This window comes from Geotrypetes seraphini, chromosome 1, assembly GCF_902459505.1.
Source record: "Geotrypetes seraphini chromosome 1, aGeoSer1.1, whole genome shotgun sequence".
NCBI lineage: Eukaryota > Metazoa > Chordata > Amphibia > Gymnophiona > Dermophiidae > Geotrypetes > Geotrypetes seraphini.
In genome coordinates this window covers 15,232,517-15,249,492 of record NC_047084.1, presented here as the reverse complement: position 1 = coordinate 15,249,492, position 16,976 = coordinate 15,232,517, and the positions used below count along the sequence as shown (strand labels likewise).

The window sequence follows — 16,976 nt, the reverse complement described above, 5'->3', positions numbered from 1 at the left end:
TCCCTGTTGTCCACGACTTCTTTCAATTGCTTGATGTTCATTCCCATGTCATTCTTGATAGTATTCAGCCAATGGGCCTTTGGTCTCTCCTGCTTCCTTTTGCCACTGACCATTCTGAGTAGCACCTCCTTTTCTAGTGAATTTGCCCTCAGAGAGATGTACAGATATAATTATTTTTTTTTTTACATATCCCCCTCTTCTACGAAACTGTGCTAGCAGTTTCTAGTGCGGGGAGCCGCGCTGAATGGCCTGCGCTGCTCCCGACGCTCATAGGAACTCAATGAGTATCGGGAGCAGCGCGGGCCATTCAGTGCAGCTCTCTGTGCTAAAAACCACTAGCGCGGTTTCGTAGAAGAGGGGGATAATTCTTCAACATTTTGTACGGTGAAAGTCATTGAAAAGAAGTCTCACTGATAAACTTGTAGCATCTCAGGGGCCACATCTAAGGCAAAATGTTTCATTCTGCCTCAAAGTGATTAAGTTGCATTGCATTTTGTATCACTAGGAATTTTATAACAGACCTTGCTTAACTAATTATAGTGGAATTTACTGCATAGTCATTCAGTAGTTCCATATGGACACTATCAATTTTCAAGTTCATTCAGTAAGGTAAAAGGAAATTAACATCTTTTATATTTCTTCTCTGAGGGGCAATACTGGCCTTTAACAGACACAACCACCAAAAGAAACAACACTAAGAAAATGGATTTGCATTTTCCTTAACCATTTTAACCTGAAATGAACATCTGTATTGCATTGATGAGACAATCAGAGCATCTCCTTAGAGAAATGTGACAGTACTTTCTTTTAATTGGAAGTTGGTTTTCTTTTATTTGAGAAAATTATTTTTCACAATATATTTCCAACTCAGAAGATTAAAAAAAACAAACACCCAACCCTGTTGCTTATAAACCACTTTGGTTTAAGAACAAAAACAAATGATTTTACTGATGTCCCTTTTCTTGTTACTTCTTTCTAATAGTCAAACATTTTTTTCCATAATTTGTAATCTTTCTGTAACATTTTATTATAAGCATGTAAAAATGTATCTTCCTTTCCACAGAGATAAGATTCTGTCTCTATGAAGCTTTGCTTCCAGTTCAGCATAGTAATGAGAGTTCCCTAAGCAATCTGTTAGCAAACATATCTCAAGATGCTCTATAATTTATGATTTTCATTTCAGAGAGAAAGTTTTGATAATATTAATTTCTTGTCCACTTATTTCAAGAGTTCTGTTAATTGTTTAGCAGCAGCAAATGGTTTTGTTTAGCACCCATATTTCCTTACATTCTTCTGATTATACTACAAATCTTTCGGAGGGAGGAGGAGCTTGACCAAGATGGCGATCTGAGGTTCTCGAGGAGATGCCGTCCCGTTGGACTTTAGAATTTTTCCCCACTTACCTAATTGTAAAGAGGAAGTCGAAGCTCCGGGTGTTCCCGAACGAAACTGTGCTGCAGTCTGGCCCGATGGACGTTTTTGTCGAGCATGGCTCATGAACACCACAACCGGGAACTTCCTCGGTTGGAGAACGAGCGCAGGCTGAGGTTCAGGAGTTTTCCTTTGAGGGCGCTATTCTGTCCCTGGATGAGCGCACACCACCGACCCGTCCCGAGGCAGTGGAAGAGCCATCATAAGAACATAAGAAGCGCCATCTCCGGAACAGACCCTAGGTCTATCAAGTCTGACGATCCACACACGCGGTGTACCCTGGCATAGTTTTAGTCCCCATATCGCTTTAAGCTTCTCGTAAAGAGAAGTGCATCTAGCTTACCCTTACCCATGTCACTTCATGCCACTCATAAGGAGATGTACATCTAACTTACCCTTAAATCCTAGAATGGCGGATTCCGCAATTACCTCTTCTGGGAGAGCATTCCAGGTGTCCACCACTCATTGCATGAAGCAGAACTTCCTGATATTTGTCCTGAACTTGTCCCCCCTTAGCTTCAGCCCATGTCCTCTTGTCCATGCCATAATGGACATTATAAATAATGTTTTTTTCCTGCTTTATTTTGTTGATTCCTTTCAGTATTTTGAAAGTCTCGATCATATCCCCTCGCAGTCTCCTTTTCTCTAGGGAGAACAACCCCAGTCTCTTAAGTCTTTCCTCGTAATCCAGGTTCTCCATACTTTTCACCATCTTTGTTGCTCATCTCTGCAGCCTCTCTAGCAGTTTTATATCCTTCTTTAGGTATGGAGATCAATGCTGGACGCAGTATTCCAAGTGTGGTCTGACCATCACTCTATAAAGCGGCATTATAACTTTCTCCGATCTACTCGTGAGTCCCTTCTTTATCACGCCTAGCATTCTATTCGCGTTCTTCGCTGCCGCCGCGCATTGTGCTGACGGCTTCAATGTCCTATTGATTAATACTCCCAGGTCGGGACATGATCCTGCTGGTTGTGGAGAGCGGGTGATCCGGCTCTGGTTTGAGGCAGGAGGAGCTTTTTGAGATGCCATCGCAGCGATCGGTGGGGGGAGTTCGGCTGACCCATGAAGTTTTTACGGTAGCTGCTGTGGATACAGGTACTTTGCTTGCAACAGGGACTCCTAGAACAGAGCTGTTTCCCCTACAGAGACCTGAGGTAATCAACTTAGAATCAATTTGGAATGCTATTGTTAATTTGCAAGCCTCACTGGGGAACCAATTACAGCAACTTTCTACTCATTGTACTAAGGTACTTTCAGAAAATCTGGAATTTAAAAATAAAGTAACAACTTTGGAAAATAAATCTGAAGATTTGGAAATTTGGATGAAAACTTTGGAAGCACAAGCTTTAACTTGCATTAAAGATAGTGCAAATTTACATTTCAAGCAAGGAATGCTGGAAAATTTCATCAGGAGATGTAATCTGCGGATCATTAACTTCCTCAAAGATTTTCCAATAACTGCTTCAGTTATGTTTAAAAGATATATGAATGAGATTCTGAAGGTGCCAGAAACCTCTTATCCACCTCTCTCAAAGATTTATTACCTTCCAAAGAGAGTTAAGTCTCAAAATCCAAACCAGTAGAATTTATCTGCTGATAGTTTGGATTTAACTAATTTCCTTGAGAAGTCGTAGACTGAGGTTCAGGTTGCCTCTACATTGATGGTACAGTTTGCCATTGATTCTGATAGAGAATGGATGTTAAAATTGTTTTTTTTTTTAATATAAAGATGTTCCATTTTTGACTGATACTATCAGAATGTTTCCTGATGTATCTCGCTCTACCCAGAAAAGACGTTTCTTATTTTGAAACCACAGGTTACTCAGTTAGGGGCTACTTTTGTTCTACGTGTCCCCTGTAAATGTGTATTGGTTTATAAGGAGGACAGGTATGTCTTCTATGAGCCACAGCAGCTTTCTAAATTTATTTCCCCTAAGAGTAATTCTTGAGTAATTATGGGTACGGCTGGCTCTTAGCTCAGAAAGAATAGTTCAAGAGCAATTAGACCACATCTTCATTTTCCTTTTGTTTTATTTGCTTATTTGTTAAAAATTTCAGCTAATCACCAGCTCCACCTCCATTTAATGGTGGACTAACTATACTTTGTAATATCTTTTTTAAATCCCTAAATCTTAAGTCTATGTTTGATTGTGGTTATACTGTATTTTTTTATTTTAATTTGGAATTTGAAAATTGTCAAATCTTAAAATCAATAAAATATAAATATATATATAATATTTCAGGGTTTTAAGAAAATTATGACTTCATGTAATTGAGAAGTGGTGTGGTGACCATGTTAGTCCACTTTTTAAGGTAATATTCAGAAATAAAACAAGGAAATAAGGTAATACCTTTTTTTATTTGACAAACACCACATTTTATGGTTAGCTTTCAAAGGCAACCCCTCCTTCAGATCAGACAAAAGCAAATGTTGTCAAATATCAGTATTTATTTATTTGTTTATTTATTCAATTTTCTATACTGTCCTCCCAGGGGAGCTCAGAACGGTTTACCTGAATTTATTCAGGTACTCAAGCAGTTTTTCCCTCTCTGTCCCGGTGGGCTCACAATCTATCTAACGTACCTGGGACAATGGGGGGGATTAAGTGACTTGCCCAGGGTCACAAGGAGCAGCGTGGGTTTGACCCCACAACCTCAGGGTGCTGAGGCTGTAGCTTTAACCACTGCATCACATTCCAGCAATAGTTTCACAGAGAAGGGTGGGTATGTAGGAGGCAGAGAGATGGCAAATCAGTTTAAATTTCTACTTTGTAGAGCGTAAAGGAGCCAAAGTTTTTGTTAAGTCCTGTCTGATAACCACCAGATACGACCCCTTATAACCCCCTTCTGGGGCTGGTTGTTGGGATGGGGCTGCTGCCTGATCCATGGCTCTCTTCTTGTCATCTTCTTCTTCCTTCCCCTCATCCAAGGAGCTACAGTTATCTGCAGTGTGTTCTTTCTCCTCCTCTGTCTCATCTTCTGTCATCCTTTAGGCATCAGCTGTGGAGGAAACAACTCAGGTTCATCTTTTGGAAAGGGTATGTTCCATACACTACTGACCTAGCCTTTGACCTTTTTGTCCTTTCTCCCTCCACAATCTACCACCCATTGTTATGCCCATGGCTGGCCAGGGCATGGCAAGTAGTCACTTTGGCTATTAGATGTGAATCTTCATGTCTGCTTGCTTTTTAGCTGACCCTTCTTGCTTTACAGCTGTGAAGCAAGTCTTGCTTTACATCTGTGCCGGTTACTTCCATAAGTCGTTATCAACTTGCGTTATATATCTTATATTGTTTCATGTCTTGCCGAGGAAGGGCTGTCAGGCTACAGGGATAAGGGAGGGTTTGAGCAGCGGTTTAACATTCCATCTGTGAAAGTTAGGAGATAAGGGAGACACTTGTTGTTACTGCAGAAACAGCAGTGTCTGTGTATGTGTAAGAAATTCAGCACTTTCTGTGCTATAAAAGACTGAGAGTCACAGACTGGACTTTGAATCTTGCTGCAGCCTCAGGAACTGTGGGTTGGGTCTCTTCCCTTCATCGAACAGATTCCCAATCAGTGTTGGAAGGGGGCGTGCCAAACATGGTGAAGTATTTTGTTTAGTGTCTATTTCTTGTATATTATCTGATGTCTATCTGCATTGCTTGGTATTATCTGATGTATTATTTGATGTGTATGTAATAAAGTAGAGCTTTGGTGGAGGTGACTTCTATATACCCTTGCGAGATAAATATGTGGGCAGAACACCCATAGAGGTCAGACTTGTGTTTCTGTGGGGACTTCGGTACTACATGTGCTTCACCATTCCAGGTTTTGGAATACCCACATTGCCTCTGTTTGGAAGTGTTATCCTCATTGTTTATTGGGGGGGGCATGCAAATTCATCTATCACAGCTGTGCTCATTTAGATCAAAACACCATACTGGTAGGGTACATCCCAGTGATTGATAGAGGAACCCTGCTGTGAACTTCTAACATTTGCAGTTTGATTCCAAATATATGAGAGGATGGACCCTACATAGGGCTCTTGCAGGAACCATGTCTGATATTCCTGGATGCAGTAGTAAATTCACTGAAAGTTTCACTGCAAATTAGTGAACATAGGGCTCTTTTCACCAAGGTGCGCTAGGGCTTTAACGCGCAGAATAGCGCGCGCTACATTGCCGCGTGCGCTAGACCTTAATGCCAGTATTGAACTGGCGTTAGTTCTAGAAGCATAGTGTGCGGTAATTTCCTGCATATGCTAAAAACGCTAGCACACCTTAGTAAAAGGAGACCATAGTGGTAAACTCTTGAGCAATAAAATGGTACTTTACTGGAATATAATAAATATATCATGTTTATGTCTGTTTTTAATTTCTTTTGCAAAAAAAAAAAAAAAAAAAAGCCTTTAATTTACTAATGAAAAAAGTATTTTTTTTTTTTTATTTCAATAATTTTATTGAATATTTATAAATAATATACAAAAAGCAGTTCAAGTACATAAAGATTGAATAAAAAAAAATAGTGATGTATAAACAAGAGAAACCATAATTGCATTCATTTGCATATAACAGACTAGTAAGAAGAATTCAATGTATTTGAAACTGCTAAGAAAAGAAATAGAAAGGATAGATGAAGCAAAGATGATGAAATAAAAGAAAGGAAAAGAAAAAAAAAAAAAAAAAAAGAGAGATAGAGAAAGAGAGAGAGAGAGAGAGAGTGAGAGAGTGGCAGAAGTGTCTACGAGGCAGAGTGAACATATGAATCTAAGAATGACCAAGGTGATTTATTTCGCACCAAATTTGTAGAGAAACGGGATATCATATTCTTTTCATATGCATATGATTCGAATTTGTGGTACATGCTCAAAGAGTTCCACCAAAAGGTGTAGTCTAGTAGTGTGGATGACTTCCAATTTTTCAAAATGTGCATAAGAGCTGTCACAAACATGGTGTCAATGAGTTTAGGAGGACAGTTTGATAGTGCAAAACAAGGGTGTTGAGAACGAAGGATTATAATGTCCATGGAAATATCTTCTGAACATTTGGTAATAGATTTTATAGTGTCCCATATACGAATCCAAAAGGAATGAACCATAGTGCAGTGAAGAAGCATGTGATCAAGAGTTCCAGGCTCTTTCAAACAGTTCCAGCAAGTAGGATCTTGTTTCAGTTTCGCTTTCTACATTCGAAATGGAGTCCATATAGCATTCCACATAACAAAGAACATTGATTGTGAAACTCTTGCAGATAATAGAGGACGGTTTGTAGATGACCAGAAGAGTTCCCAGTCTATTTCAGAAAGTGTGGTCGTTAGGATAGAACCCCAATGGTTCATAGATTGAGGTGTAAAGGTGAAGGTGTGGTCTCTTAAGATACTATAAAAAAAAGATATCGCCTTACCTTTCAGTAAAAAGTATTAAATGATCTCTATCTCATTCATCATTAGGTCAGCGAACACATGTTTAAGTACCTCACAAACAGTTCTCAAAACTCACATTACATGTTCTCGGCTTGAGATAACATAATGAATTTTTGATTTTTCATTAAAATCTGACCCAGCACTGTATTTACTTAGCTTTCATATTACAAGTGATCTAACTACCTCAAAATGCAATCACTACCAATAAACTTGGATATTCACAAGTTATATATGAATAGAAGTGACATAAAATTAGAGAGAAAAAGAAAGGAAAACATTCAGAATGTAGTTCTCTGTTCACCTAAAGTGCATATTGTTAAGGAATGCTTACATGGATCTGTTCTTAACATTTAAGTGACATGTTTTCTACTAGGTTCTGCAACTTGCCCTATAATTCACAGGGAAGCACTGACTGCAATTATAATCTTGAAAGTGGAGGTTATTAGAAAAGAGAAGTACTTTCATTTAAATATTCCAAGTACATCCCCCAACAGGAGTCATACTGAGTAGGGTATTATAACTATCTCATTATATTTGCATTTAGTATGCTCTGCTTGCATTTTTTTTTTTTTTTTTTTTACATTTTCACTGTGAAAATCAGTTCTGCTTATACCTCAGACACAGTTTTTGCTTTATTTCTATTAGTACAGTAAAGAAAATTTAGGAAGTAGTTAAAACAGGAACCACCATTATTATTATCATGTTCTATACATATCAATAATAATAAAACCCTTAGTACAGTGGTTCTTAACCTTGTTGGAGGTACTGAACCCCACCAGTTTTATATGCGTGTTCACCGAATCTTTCTTTATTCCCTTAGTTTTGCCGGAGCTAGACTAGAATTACTCAACTTGGCATTGCAAATCATGCAATTAGGACGCTGACTCCCATCACGTTCCGTTATACATGTGAATCCATATTGTACATATTCGTCCGACCACTTTCGTATTTTGCTCGACATAGTTAGTAAGGGATTAAAATATTAAGATAGGTATCACACGACGTACCATCACAACAGTTACAATTTGACTACTGTGCGCTTCAAATCCCCTGCAGCACAGATAAGCCAAGTGATGTTGCGTGATCACCTGCAGCCAATTATGGACAAGTGGGGTGTATCATCACGAATCATAAGCACTCCGGTCACGTTCAATCATCTATCAGTTAAATCGCAAATTATGATCAGGAATTGATTGATGTATATAAGGCGTTAGTTACAGATTGATAGATCAAGAAACCGAGTACATGATCAGCCTTGATCAAAATCACTGAATAACTGATAGATGATTGAACGTGACCGAAGCGCTATATGAGTCGGAGGTGTGTTTTGACCTCCGCCGAACCCACGAGACTGACTCACTGAACCCCTGGGGTTCGGTCGAACCCAGGTTAAAAACCACTGCCTAAGTAGCACATGCGTGATTGAAACTCCGTGCCACCGTGCCTCAAACACATGTGCAGTACAATAAAAATGCCGAGCAGGGAAGTGTCTTAGCACACGATATGCTGTCAGGGGGGATGGAGAGGGAGTTCTATGGAGGTGAAAATAGGGAAGGTAATGGGGTAAGACATAAGAAAAAGGCTCAAATAGGAGAAGAGAACTAGGGGCTGAAAAAAAGGGTTAGGTAGGAGAAGGGGGGGACTGGAACTGGGGTCGGTATTGTAAAAAGGGAACAAGTTAGAGAAAGGAGCTGGGAGCCGACAATGGGGATGTGTAAAAGAAGGTGGCTAGGGCTAGAAAAGGGGATATGTGTGAGAAGAAGGCTGCAAAAGGGGCATGTGAAAAAAGGGAGCTGGGGCTGGAGGCTGAAAGGGAAAAGATGGGAGAAGGGGGCTGGGGGGGGTTAAAAAAGTGGTTTGGAGCTTGGGCTGGGACTGAATTTGGGGGCTAAAATGGAGGCATGCGAGAGAAAGGGGCTGAAGACAGAAACTGAAAGAATAAGTGAAGATGCAGAATCAAAGGTTGATGGGGAAAGGGGAATGGAGAGGGAGTTCTAAGGAGGTGAAGAACAAAGAAAGGGGACAGATTTTTAAATTGGTGAAAAAACGTGGCAATAGGGAAGGTAAAAAGGGAAATGGGAGCCTGAATATGGGGGGTGAGACTTAAGAAAAATAACCATACTGGATCAAACTAATCTATTCTAGCACCCGTTAATGTAACAGGCTTAAACACTAGTGATTTATAGTATATCAAAACACAAGATTTGTATAGCACTGTATGGTAAGGATATCCCTATTTTATCAAGCTACGGTAGAACATTTTTATGTAGGTCGATGCTTATGGGAATTGAATAAGCCAGGGGTGTCCAATGTCGGTCCTCGAGGGCCGCAGTCCAGTCAGGTTTTCAGGATTTCCCCAATGAATATGCATTGAAAGCAGTGCATGCAAATAGATCTCATGCATATTCATTGGGGAAATCCTGAAAACCCGACTGGACTGCGGCCCTCGAGGACCGACATTGGACACCCCTGGAATAAGCCTCAGAGTATTTACTTCACCAGCCTGCACTAAAATACTCTACTGTTTGATAAAAGGGACCTTACATTAGCTAACAAGAATTTATACCCACCCCCACCCCTTTTGTCAAGCTGTGCTAGAGGTATTTAGCACAGGCTGGCGAGGTAAGTGCTTCGATGCTCTTAGGAATTCTATGAGCGTCAGAGCATTACTGTGCCAGCTTGTGCTAAAAATCTCTAGCACAGGTTGATAAAAGGGACCCTTGGCTTGTTAGCATGATTTTTTAAAAAAGATTTATGGGCTCTTTTTCAAAGCTGCAGCACAGTGTAATAAGTGCTTACTGTAGCAAAAAAAAAAAAAAAATGGCACACCGCAGGGCACGCTTCGGCAACCTGAAGTAATTTTGTCATGTGCAAGTGCTGCCCATGCACTAAATAATAAAGGGCCTCTTCCATCAAACTGCGCTAGCAGTTAGCTCAGAGCGCCACTTTGAATGGCCCCGTGCTGCTCCTGACGCTCATAGGGGTGGGGTTTGGAGTGGAGAGTTAGCATGGCCACGCTGCTGTGCACTAACTGTTCAGCATGTGCTTAGTGCATGAGCACTTAGGCTCCAGTTCTATAAATGGTGCCTAAAACAGGCTCTGAGGAATGTGGCACATAGCACATGTCAATCTTAAGTTAGGCACTGTTTATAGAGTAGTCTCTAGCGGTGCCTAAAATTGACTTAGGTGCACTAATCTTAGGCATATCCTATTTATACCAGGGTTTTATTGACCTAAATACTGGCAGCAATCTTTTAGATGTATAGCTATGCCATAATCAATTGCTGCATTTCTTATAGACATACTATCAGTTATGGCTGCATGATATTATTTTGATGTCCATGGAAGTTTGATTATGCCCCTCCACGTATCCTTAAATACAGAGCAGACAGATTTTAGAGACTGCAAATTATCCAGGTCAACTGCTGAGGCAGTTATAAATAGGAATAACAAACATTGTTTGAAACGTTCTCTTAAGCTTCCATGGTTGGCATCACGCTTGTTGTAGTTTTCTGGGTCTCATTGTGTCTGGTCAAGTAGAACCGAGGTTTCAGCCATCATATTGTGAATTTCTTCAGGGTATGCTGTGAGGTCTGCTGTTTGTCTTTATATACTGTGTATGTATATATATATATTCCACCGGGCCCTGGACTAGGCTGATAGTGCCCCAAGTGGACCACAGGAAAACTGTGCTGGCATGCTGCTCAATAAGGAGACAGTCCCCACAGGCAAAATATCAGATGAAACAGTCAAGAGTAAACCAGGTAATTAGTCAAATCTTATCCAGGGTTCTTTATTCCACCAAAACAAAAAAGGAAAAACCTCAAAGCAACAATCCTGGTCTGCAAATCAGGATATACACAGTCCCTTTGCTATAACAAGTGCAGCACAGCTTTCTAAAGCTAGGCCTCACCTGGGCCTAGGCTGTACTATGGAGAGAGTTAATCTCACCAAGCACGGTGTAATAATTTCTACCAAACACACAAATTCAACAAAAAAGAAAAAGTCCAGGAGGCCCTCAGCTCACTGCTCCTGAGCTGGGGCAGAAAAAATGCCAAGTTTGTCTTCACATAAATGTTCAAACATTCAAATATTCCTACCCGATATCTTGACAAACGTCTCCCTCCATCAGAACAGTTCTTAGTCCCTGTATATTACTGCACTCAAACCAAAAGCAATGCAATCCAAAAAAAACCCCAAAACATTTCTCCAGTAGAACAAACAGTGAAAGCACCAGCAACAGTCCTTTATAACATTGCAGCTAAAGAGCCCTGCCCCCACCTGGGGCTTTGCATTGGGCCTCACTAGTGCTGCAACACAAACCCTGGTAATTGCCCATGCAAAACTACAAAACATAATTTTAAAAACCCAACAGTTCACTTTAAAGCAGTGGCTGGCTTGGAAAACTTCTCCACAAAAGAAAGCACAGTTTTTCAGTTAATAGCCTTGCAGGCAATACCTATTTCCATTGCTTCAGGTCCTGGAAATACATGTTCACAAACCTCCATTTCTTCCACTTGAGGTATGGCCTCAGCTTCTTGGCATGTAGCTAAATTATCCACTTCCATGGGTTCCAAGCCATTCAGTTGCTCTGGTCTGTCTGACTGCTGAGCCTGGGAGAGAGGACCTTTTCCCTTCCTTGGCCTTTCTGATTCTGACGGGCAAGCAGCTGGCTTTTCAGAGTGAAAGCCACACCCTGCTCTCAGTGTGCCTGTGCTGTTCTGAGGCTTTCTTTGGTTCCCCCTGTGGATGTTGTGGTAACTGCAAGGTTTTCTTACAGCAGTATCCCTGTCTAAACCTAATATTCACAGGCTTAGGAGCAAACCTAACAAAGCTGGGCTGAGTTACCATGTCCTCAGCTTCTGAATAATCAGATAGAACATCATCCTCAGCGGATTCCTCCCTAGTGTACTCCTGGAACCTAGGCTGGTGGGCTTTGCGAGGCTTGAGAACACCCTGTCTCTGCCTCTTCTGAGGTTTCTAGCTGGGAACACATCAGGCACAGAGTCTGACTGGTCACAATATATATATAGTAAATCTTCAAACCATGATTGATTGGGGCTTGAGTTGAATGAGGCAGGAAAGCCTGTTGGTCACCAATTTGAATTTGGTAGGAACATCCATTGGTCTTTTTTTCCCATAGAATGGACATTTTCTGGTGAGTTTAAAGATGTTCTTTCATGAAGATGGCTTATATAATAATAATAATAATAATAATAATAATTTATTGTTTATATACCGCCAAAGCCAAGTTAGTTCGAGGCGGTTTACAATAAAGAAGAGCTGGACATACAGCGAAAAAAAACAATGAAGTCTTTTAGTACAATTCAGTGCAGTGCAAAATAGAAGAGCTGGAACATACAGCGAAAAAACAGAAACAAGAAGGCTTTGAGTGCATGACTGTTTGTATAGAGTAAGTTAACATTGTAGGGACGGTTTGCAATAAGAGTGAGTCAATAGGGAGCAGGTCGTACAGTATGGGGTAAGTAGTGAAGGCTTTGGGAGATTTTGGTCAAAAGGATGTAGGTCGAGGAGATTTACAAAGAAGGGTAGGTCATATAGTGTGGGAAAGCAGTGAAGACTTTAGGCATTCCTGGTCAAGAATCGGTTGAACAGGTTGGTTTTGATTAGTTTTCTGAAGTTGAGGTAGGATGAGGAGTGCATGATGGTGCTGCTTAGCCAGTCGTTCTGTAGGCTTGCTTGGAAGGCCAGCATTCTGTCAAGGAATCTTTTGTATTGGCAGGTTTTTATTGTAGGGTGGCTGAACATGCGTATTCTGCGTGTAGGCCTGGTGGAGCAGTCTAGTTTGAAGTGGGAGACCAAGTACAGAGGGGGCGAGAGTGGATTTGAAACAGAGACAAGCAAATTTGAACAATACTCTTGCCTCCAGGGGCAATCAGTGGAGGTTTTGGTAGTAGAGGGTTATGTGGTCCCATTTCTTTAGGCCGAAAATCAGTCGCACAGCTGAGTTTTGTATGATTCTGAATTTTTGAATGGTTTTCTTGAGCGACCCCAGATAAATAATATTGCAATAGTCAAGTAGGTTTAGGATGGAGGATTGCACCAGTAAGCGGAAAGATGTTGAGTCGAAGTATTTTCTGATGGTTCTAAGTTTCCATAGTGTCAAGAAGCCCTTTCTGATTAAAAGCTCTGAATGCGTATCTAGGGTGAGATAGCGGTCCAGTGTCACTCCTAGGATTTTTATAGTATCGACAATGGGGAAGTTCTGTCCATTGAGGATTATTGTAGTATCTTTGATTTTGTCATTTGGGCTAGCCAGGAAGAATTTGGTTTTTTGGGGGTTGAGCTTCAGTTTGAACTCTGTCATCCATGTTTCGATTTGTTTTAGAATTAGTGCTAGATGAACCTTCGTCTCTGGGTTCAGGCTTGTTAGAGGCAGGAGTATGATGATATCGTCGGCGTAGATGTAGAATTTGATTTTTGCTTTTTGCAATAGATTTGCCAGTGGGGCGAGGTAAATGTTGAACAGAGTGGGGGATAGGAGGGAACCCTGTGGGACACCGCATGGGTTAACCCAGCTGGAGGATTGGATATTGTCGCTATAGACTCGGTACGTTCGTTTAGTCAAGAAGCCTCTGAACCATTTTAGTACTTTGCCTGAGAGACAATAGTCTCCAAGCAGTCAATTAGGATGGTGTGATCGACTAGGTCAAAGGCGCTGCTTAAGTCTAGTTGAAGGATTAGTGCATTGGAGCCTTGGCTGAATAGGCTCAGGAGGGAGTCCAGTAATGAGGCAATAACCGTTTCCGTGCTGAACCCGGATTGAAAGCCTGATTGGTTGTCATGAAGAATGTTGAATTTGTCCAGGTAAGATACTAAGTCCTGGTTTACCAGGCCTTCCATCAGCTTTACAAAGAAGGAAATGTTTGCGATGGGCCTGTAGTTGGATGTCAGCTTGATGGATTCCTTGGTTTTTTTTTACAATAGGTGTGATCAGTATGTGACCTAACTCCTCGGGAAATGTACCCGACAGTAATAGGGAGGAGAGCCAATCGTATAGCAAGGCTTTGAAGGGGACTGGAGCAGCTTTCATGACATTTGGTGGCAGCTGTCTAGTCTGCAGGATGAATCGACGTATTTTGAGAAGAGTTTGCTGAAGCGATTCCAGGTAGGGATAGAGAAGTTGTTCCAGTACATGTCTACTCTGGGATCACTTGTGTGTTGGGTGACAGGGTAGTTCAGATGGTTGGATGTGGAGGGTGGTAGGTTGGATCATAAGACATTGATTTTGTTGTTAAAGAATTCAGCCAGAGTGTCTGCTGAGGGAGGGGAGTCTGTGGTGTGGCGTGAAAAGGCCTTTATATCATATAGATTGTTAACTAGTTTAAATAGGTTCCTGGTGTTGGTGATGGGGTAGTCTATTTTTTTTGCGTAGAAGTTTGTGCGTTTTGTAGTTATGAGATTTTTGTATTCTTTCAGTTTTAGTCTCCAGTTTGTTCTTTCTATGTTGTCGCCAGATTTCAGCCATTGTCTTTCCAGTTTTCGTAATTCTCGTTTCACTGCTCCTAGCTTGGCGTCGAACCAGCCATCTAGGTTTTGGTTTCTTGTTCTTCTTAGTTTGATGGGGGCCATCTTGGTAAGAATCTGCGTGCTTGTGTTGGTCCAGGTGTCTATAGAGGGGGAGTGTGAGTCTGGTGAGATATCGTAATGTGTCCAGAATTCAGTTGGGTTTACCAGGCCTCTGGTGGCAACCATTTTCCTAATCCTTTTTTCCTCCAGAGGTTTGGCTGGGGAGCATTTGGTTTGCCAGTTGAATTGGAAATTGCACAGACAGTGATCCGACCATAGGGAGTCGGTCCAAGTGGTTTGGTGCCAGAGCATTTTGGGATGGGCTTGGGTTTTAGGAGAAAAGGTAACTAGATCTAGTTGGTGTCCTTTTTGGTGAGTTCTTTCAGGGGGTGGCACAAGGAAGTCGAGAGAAGTGATAAAAGAGAGTAATTCTTTGGTGTCAGCCTGCCCTGCCTGCTCTAGGTGGATGTTCAGGTCTCCAGCCAGTAGGTTGTAGGGGCTAGCAGTTGAGTTTGTGAAAAGGAATTCGAAGAGGGTGTCCTTGGCTGTGGGCCATTTCTTGGGAGGAATGTAAAATAGCGTGATGATTAAGGCCTCTTCTAATTTGTCTGACAAGAGTTTGCAGGAGAGGATTTCCATGTCCACTGAGGAATTCGTAGCTATGATGGTGGATTTCTACATATCTTTTAGAATGATGGCTAGTCCTCCCCCTCTTCCCCAGCTTCTGGGTAGGGAAGTGATTTTGAATCCGGGTGGGAGGCACTCACGTATGATGATGTCGTTGTCAGAGATCAGCCACGTTTCCGTTAGAAGGACGAAGTCAGGGTTGGTCTCCTCGAGCCAGTCTTTGACCAGTTGGGACTAATTCCTAATGGATCTGATGTTAAGGTAGAAGCCTTGGACCTTTTGAAAGTGGGGGGAGTCAGTTATTGTTGAGAAGGAGACTTTCCTCAGCTTGCGCTGGTGATTACGGTGAGGTCTGGTAGGTTTATGGGAGGGGGGTAAGACCGGGATTTGAAAAGGGCCTTTTTCAGAGCAGTTGAGGATGAATCGGGGGGCAGGTCTCTGGGGTTCCAAGGGGGTGAGACGAGGTCATGTGAGGATCGGGATTGGTGTGGAGTAAAGAGCATTGGCTGACCTGTATATGTAGCAGGACCAGTAAAGCATGAGAAATAGTATTAAGTGTTGATTAACAGAAGACATTTTGTTGTGAGACAGTAGTTGGATAGAAAGCAGAGTCTTATCAATTATCCTGACGGTTGGTTGGACATGTACGTATTTGACTGAGTTTATCAGTCAAATACGCTCTCTTAAGCTTCCACAGCTGGCATCATGTTTGTTGCAGTTTTCCATGTCTTGCCTAATCTGGTCAGATAGAACCAACGTTTCAGCCATCATACTGTGGCTTTCTTCAGGGTATGCTGTGAGGTCTGCAGTTTGTCTTTTTATTAAATAATTTATATTCTGCGTATCCTACAATTCTATGTGGATTACAAATTATTCAGGTACTCAAGCATTTTTCCCTAACTGTCCTGGTGGGCTCCCACTCTATCTAATGTACCTGGGGCAATGGGGATTAAGTGACTTGCTAAGGTTCACAAAGAGCAGTGCAGGATTCAAACCCACAACCTCAGGGTGCCGAGGCTGTAGCTCTAACCACTGCACCACACACTCCCATGTCCTCAAATTTGAGTGGCTGGGGCTTATGGTGAATGAGGCAGGAAAGTCCATTGGTAATGGTGCTGGGACCATTTGATAACAATGGCCATAATATGATCAGCTTTGATATAGTCTCTAGAGTAAGTACACAAAGGAAATCCAATATAGTAGGATTTAACTTTAAAAAGAGGAGAATGATAAAAAAAAGAAACTTAGAGGAGAACCTGCAAAGGTCAAAAATTTACATCTGGCATGGATATTATTCAAAAATACTATCCTGGAAGCCTGGATCAGATATATTCCATTTATTAAAAAAGGAGGAAGGAAGGCCAAATGGCAGCCAGTATGATTAACAAATGAGGTAAAGGAAGCTATTAGAGCTAAAAGAAAATCCTGTTAAAAGTGGAAGAAGGATCGGATTGATAATAATGGGCAGTGACTTTGATTCACACTCAACTTATTTATTTGTTTATTTTTCTAACATTTGTGTCTTTGAGATCTTTTGCGATTGCACTGACTTGAGTTTTTTTTACAAGTGGGGTCAGCAATATGGGCTGTTTACATTACATTTATTGAGTGGACCCATCTTAGTTTTTAGCACTTTTATAATACTTTATATATATTTAATGATTTTTTTTAAAGGCACCAAAGAGCTTGTTGCTATATGAAAAAGACAAATTTATAAGAAATATCATGATGTATGGAGTGGACTTATTTAGGTACTGGCATCATAAGTGCTACGCTTGAGATACCATCTCTCGTTAAACTGCCTTTGGTTACCTGCTGCAATTTCCTAGTACGGAATTCTCTTAAAATTATTTCATTCATTGGTGTATTTGGCATCATTATAAATTTGATCAGAGATTACTTGTTTGTTTGTTTTTAGCTCCATTCAAGATCAGCCCACAAGAAATATTTTTTCTTACAGGTATATATAAATATATTAATA

General features: G+C 41.1%; 1 long non-coding RNA gene across 3 annotated transcripts in view; it reads right to left on the bottom strand.

Annotated features, from left to right (window-relative positions):
* Positions 1-11,559, bottom strand: part of LOC117352620 — a 44,175-nt gene extending 32,616 nt beyond the window's left edge. For 2 of the 3 annotated variants that reach the window (XR_004537738.1, XR_004537737.1), the window contains exon 1: positions 11,298-11,559. This is a non-coding gene — a long non-coding RNA (uncharacterized LOC117352620). The remainder of the gene's footprint in view (positions 1-11,297) is intronic. The other variant, XR_004537736.1, reaches the window with a different exon arrangement.
* Positions 11,560-16,976: the final 5,417 nt, after the last annotated feature.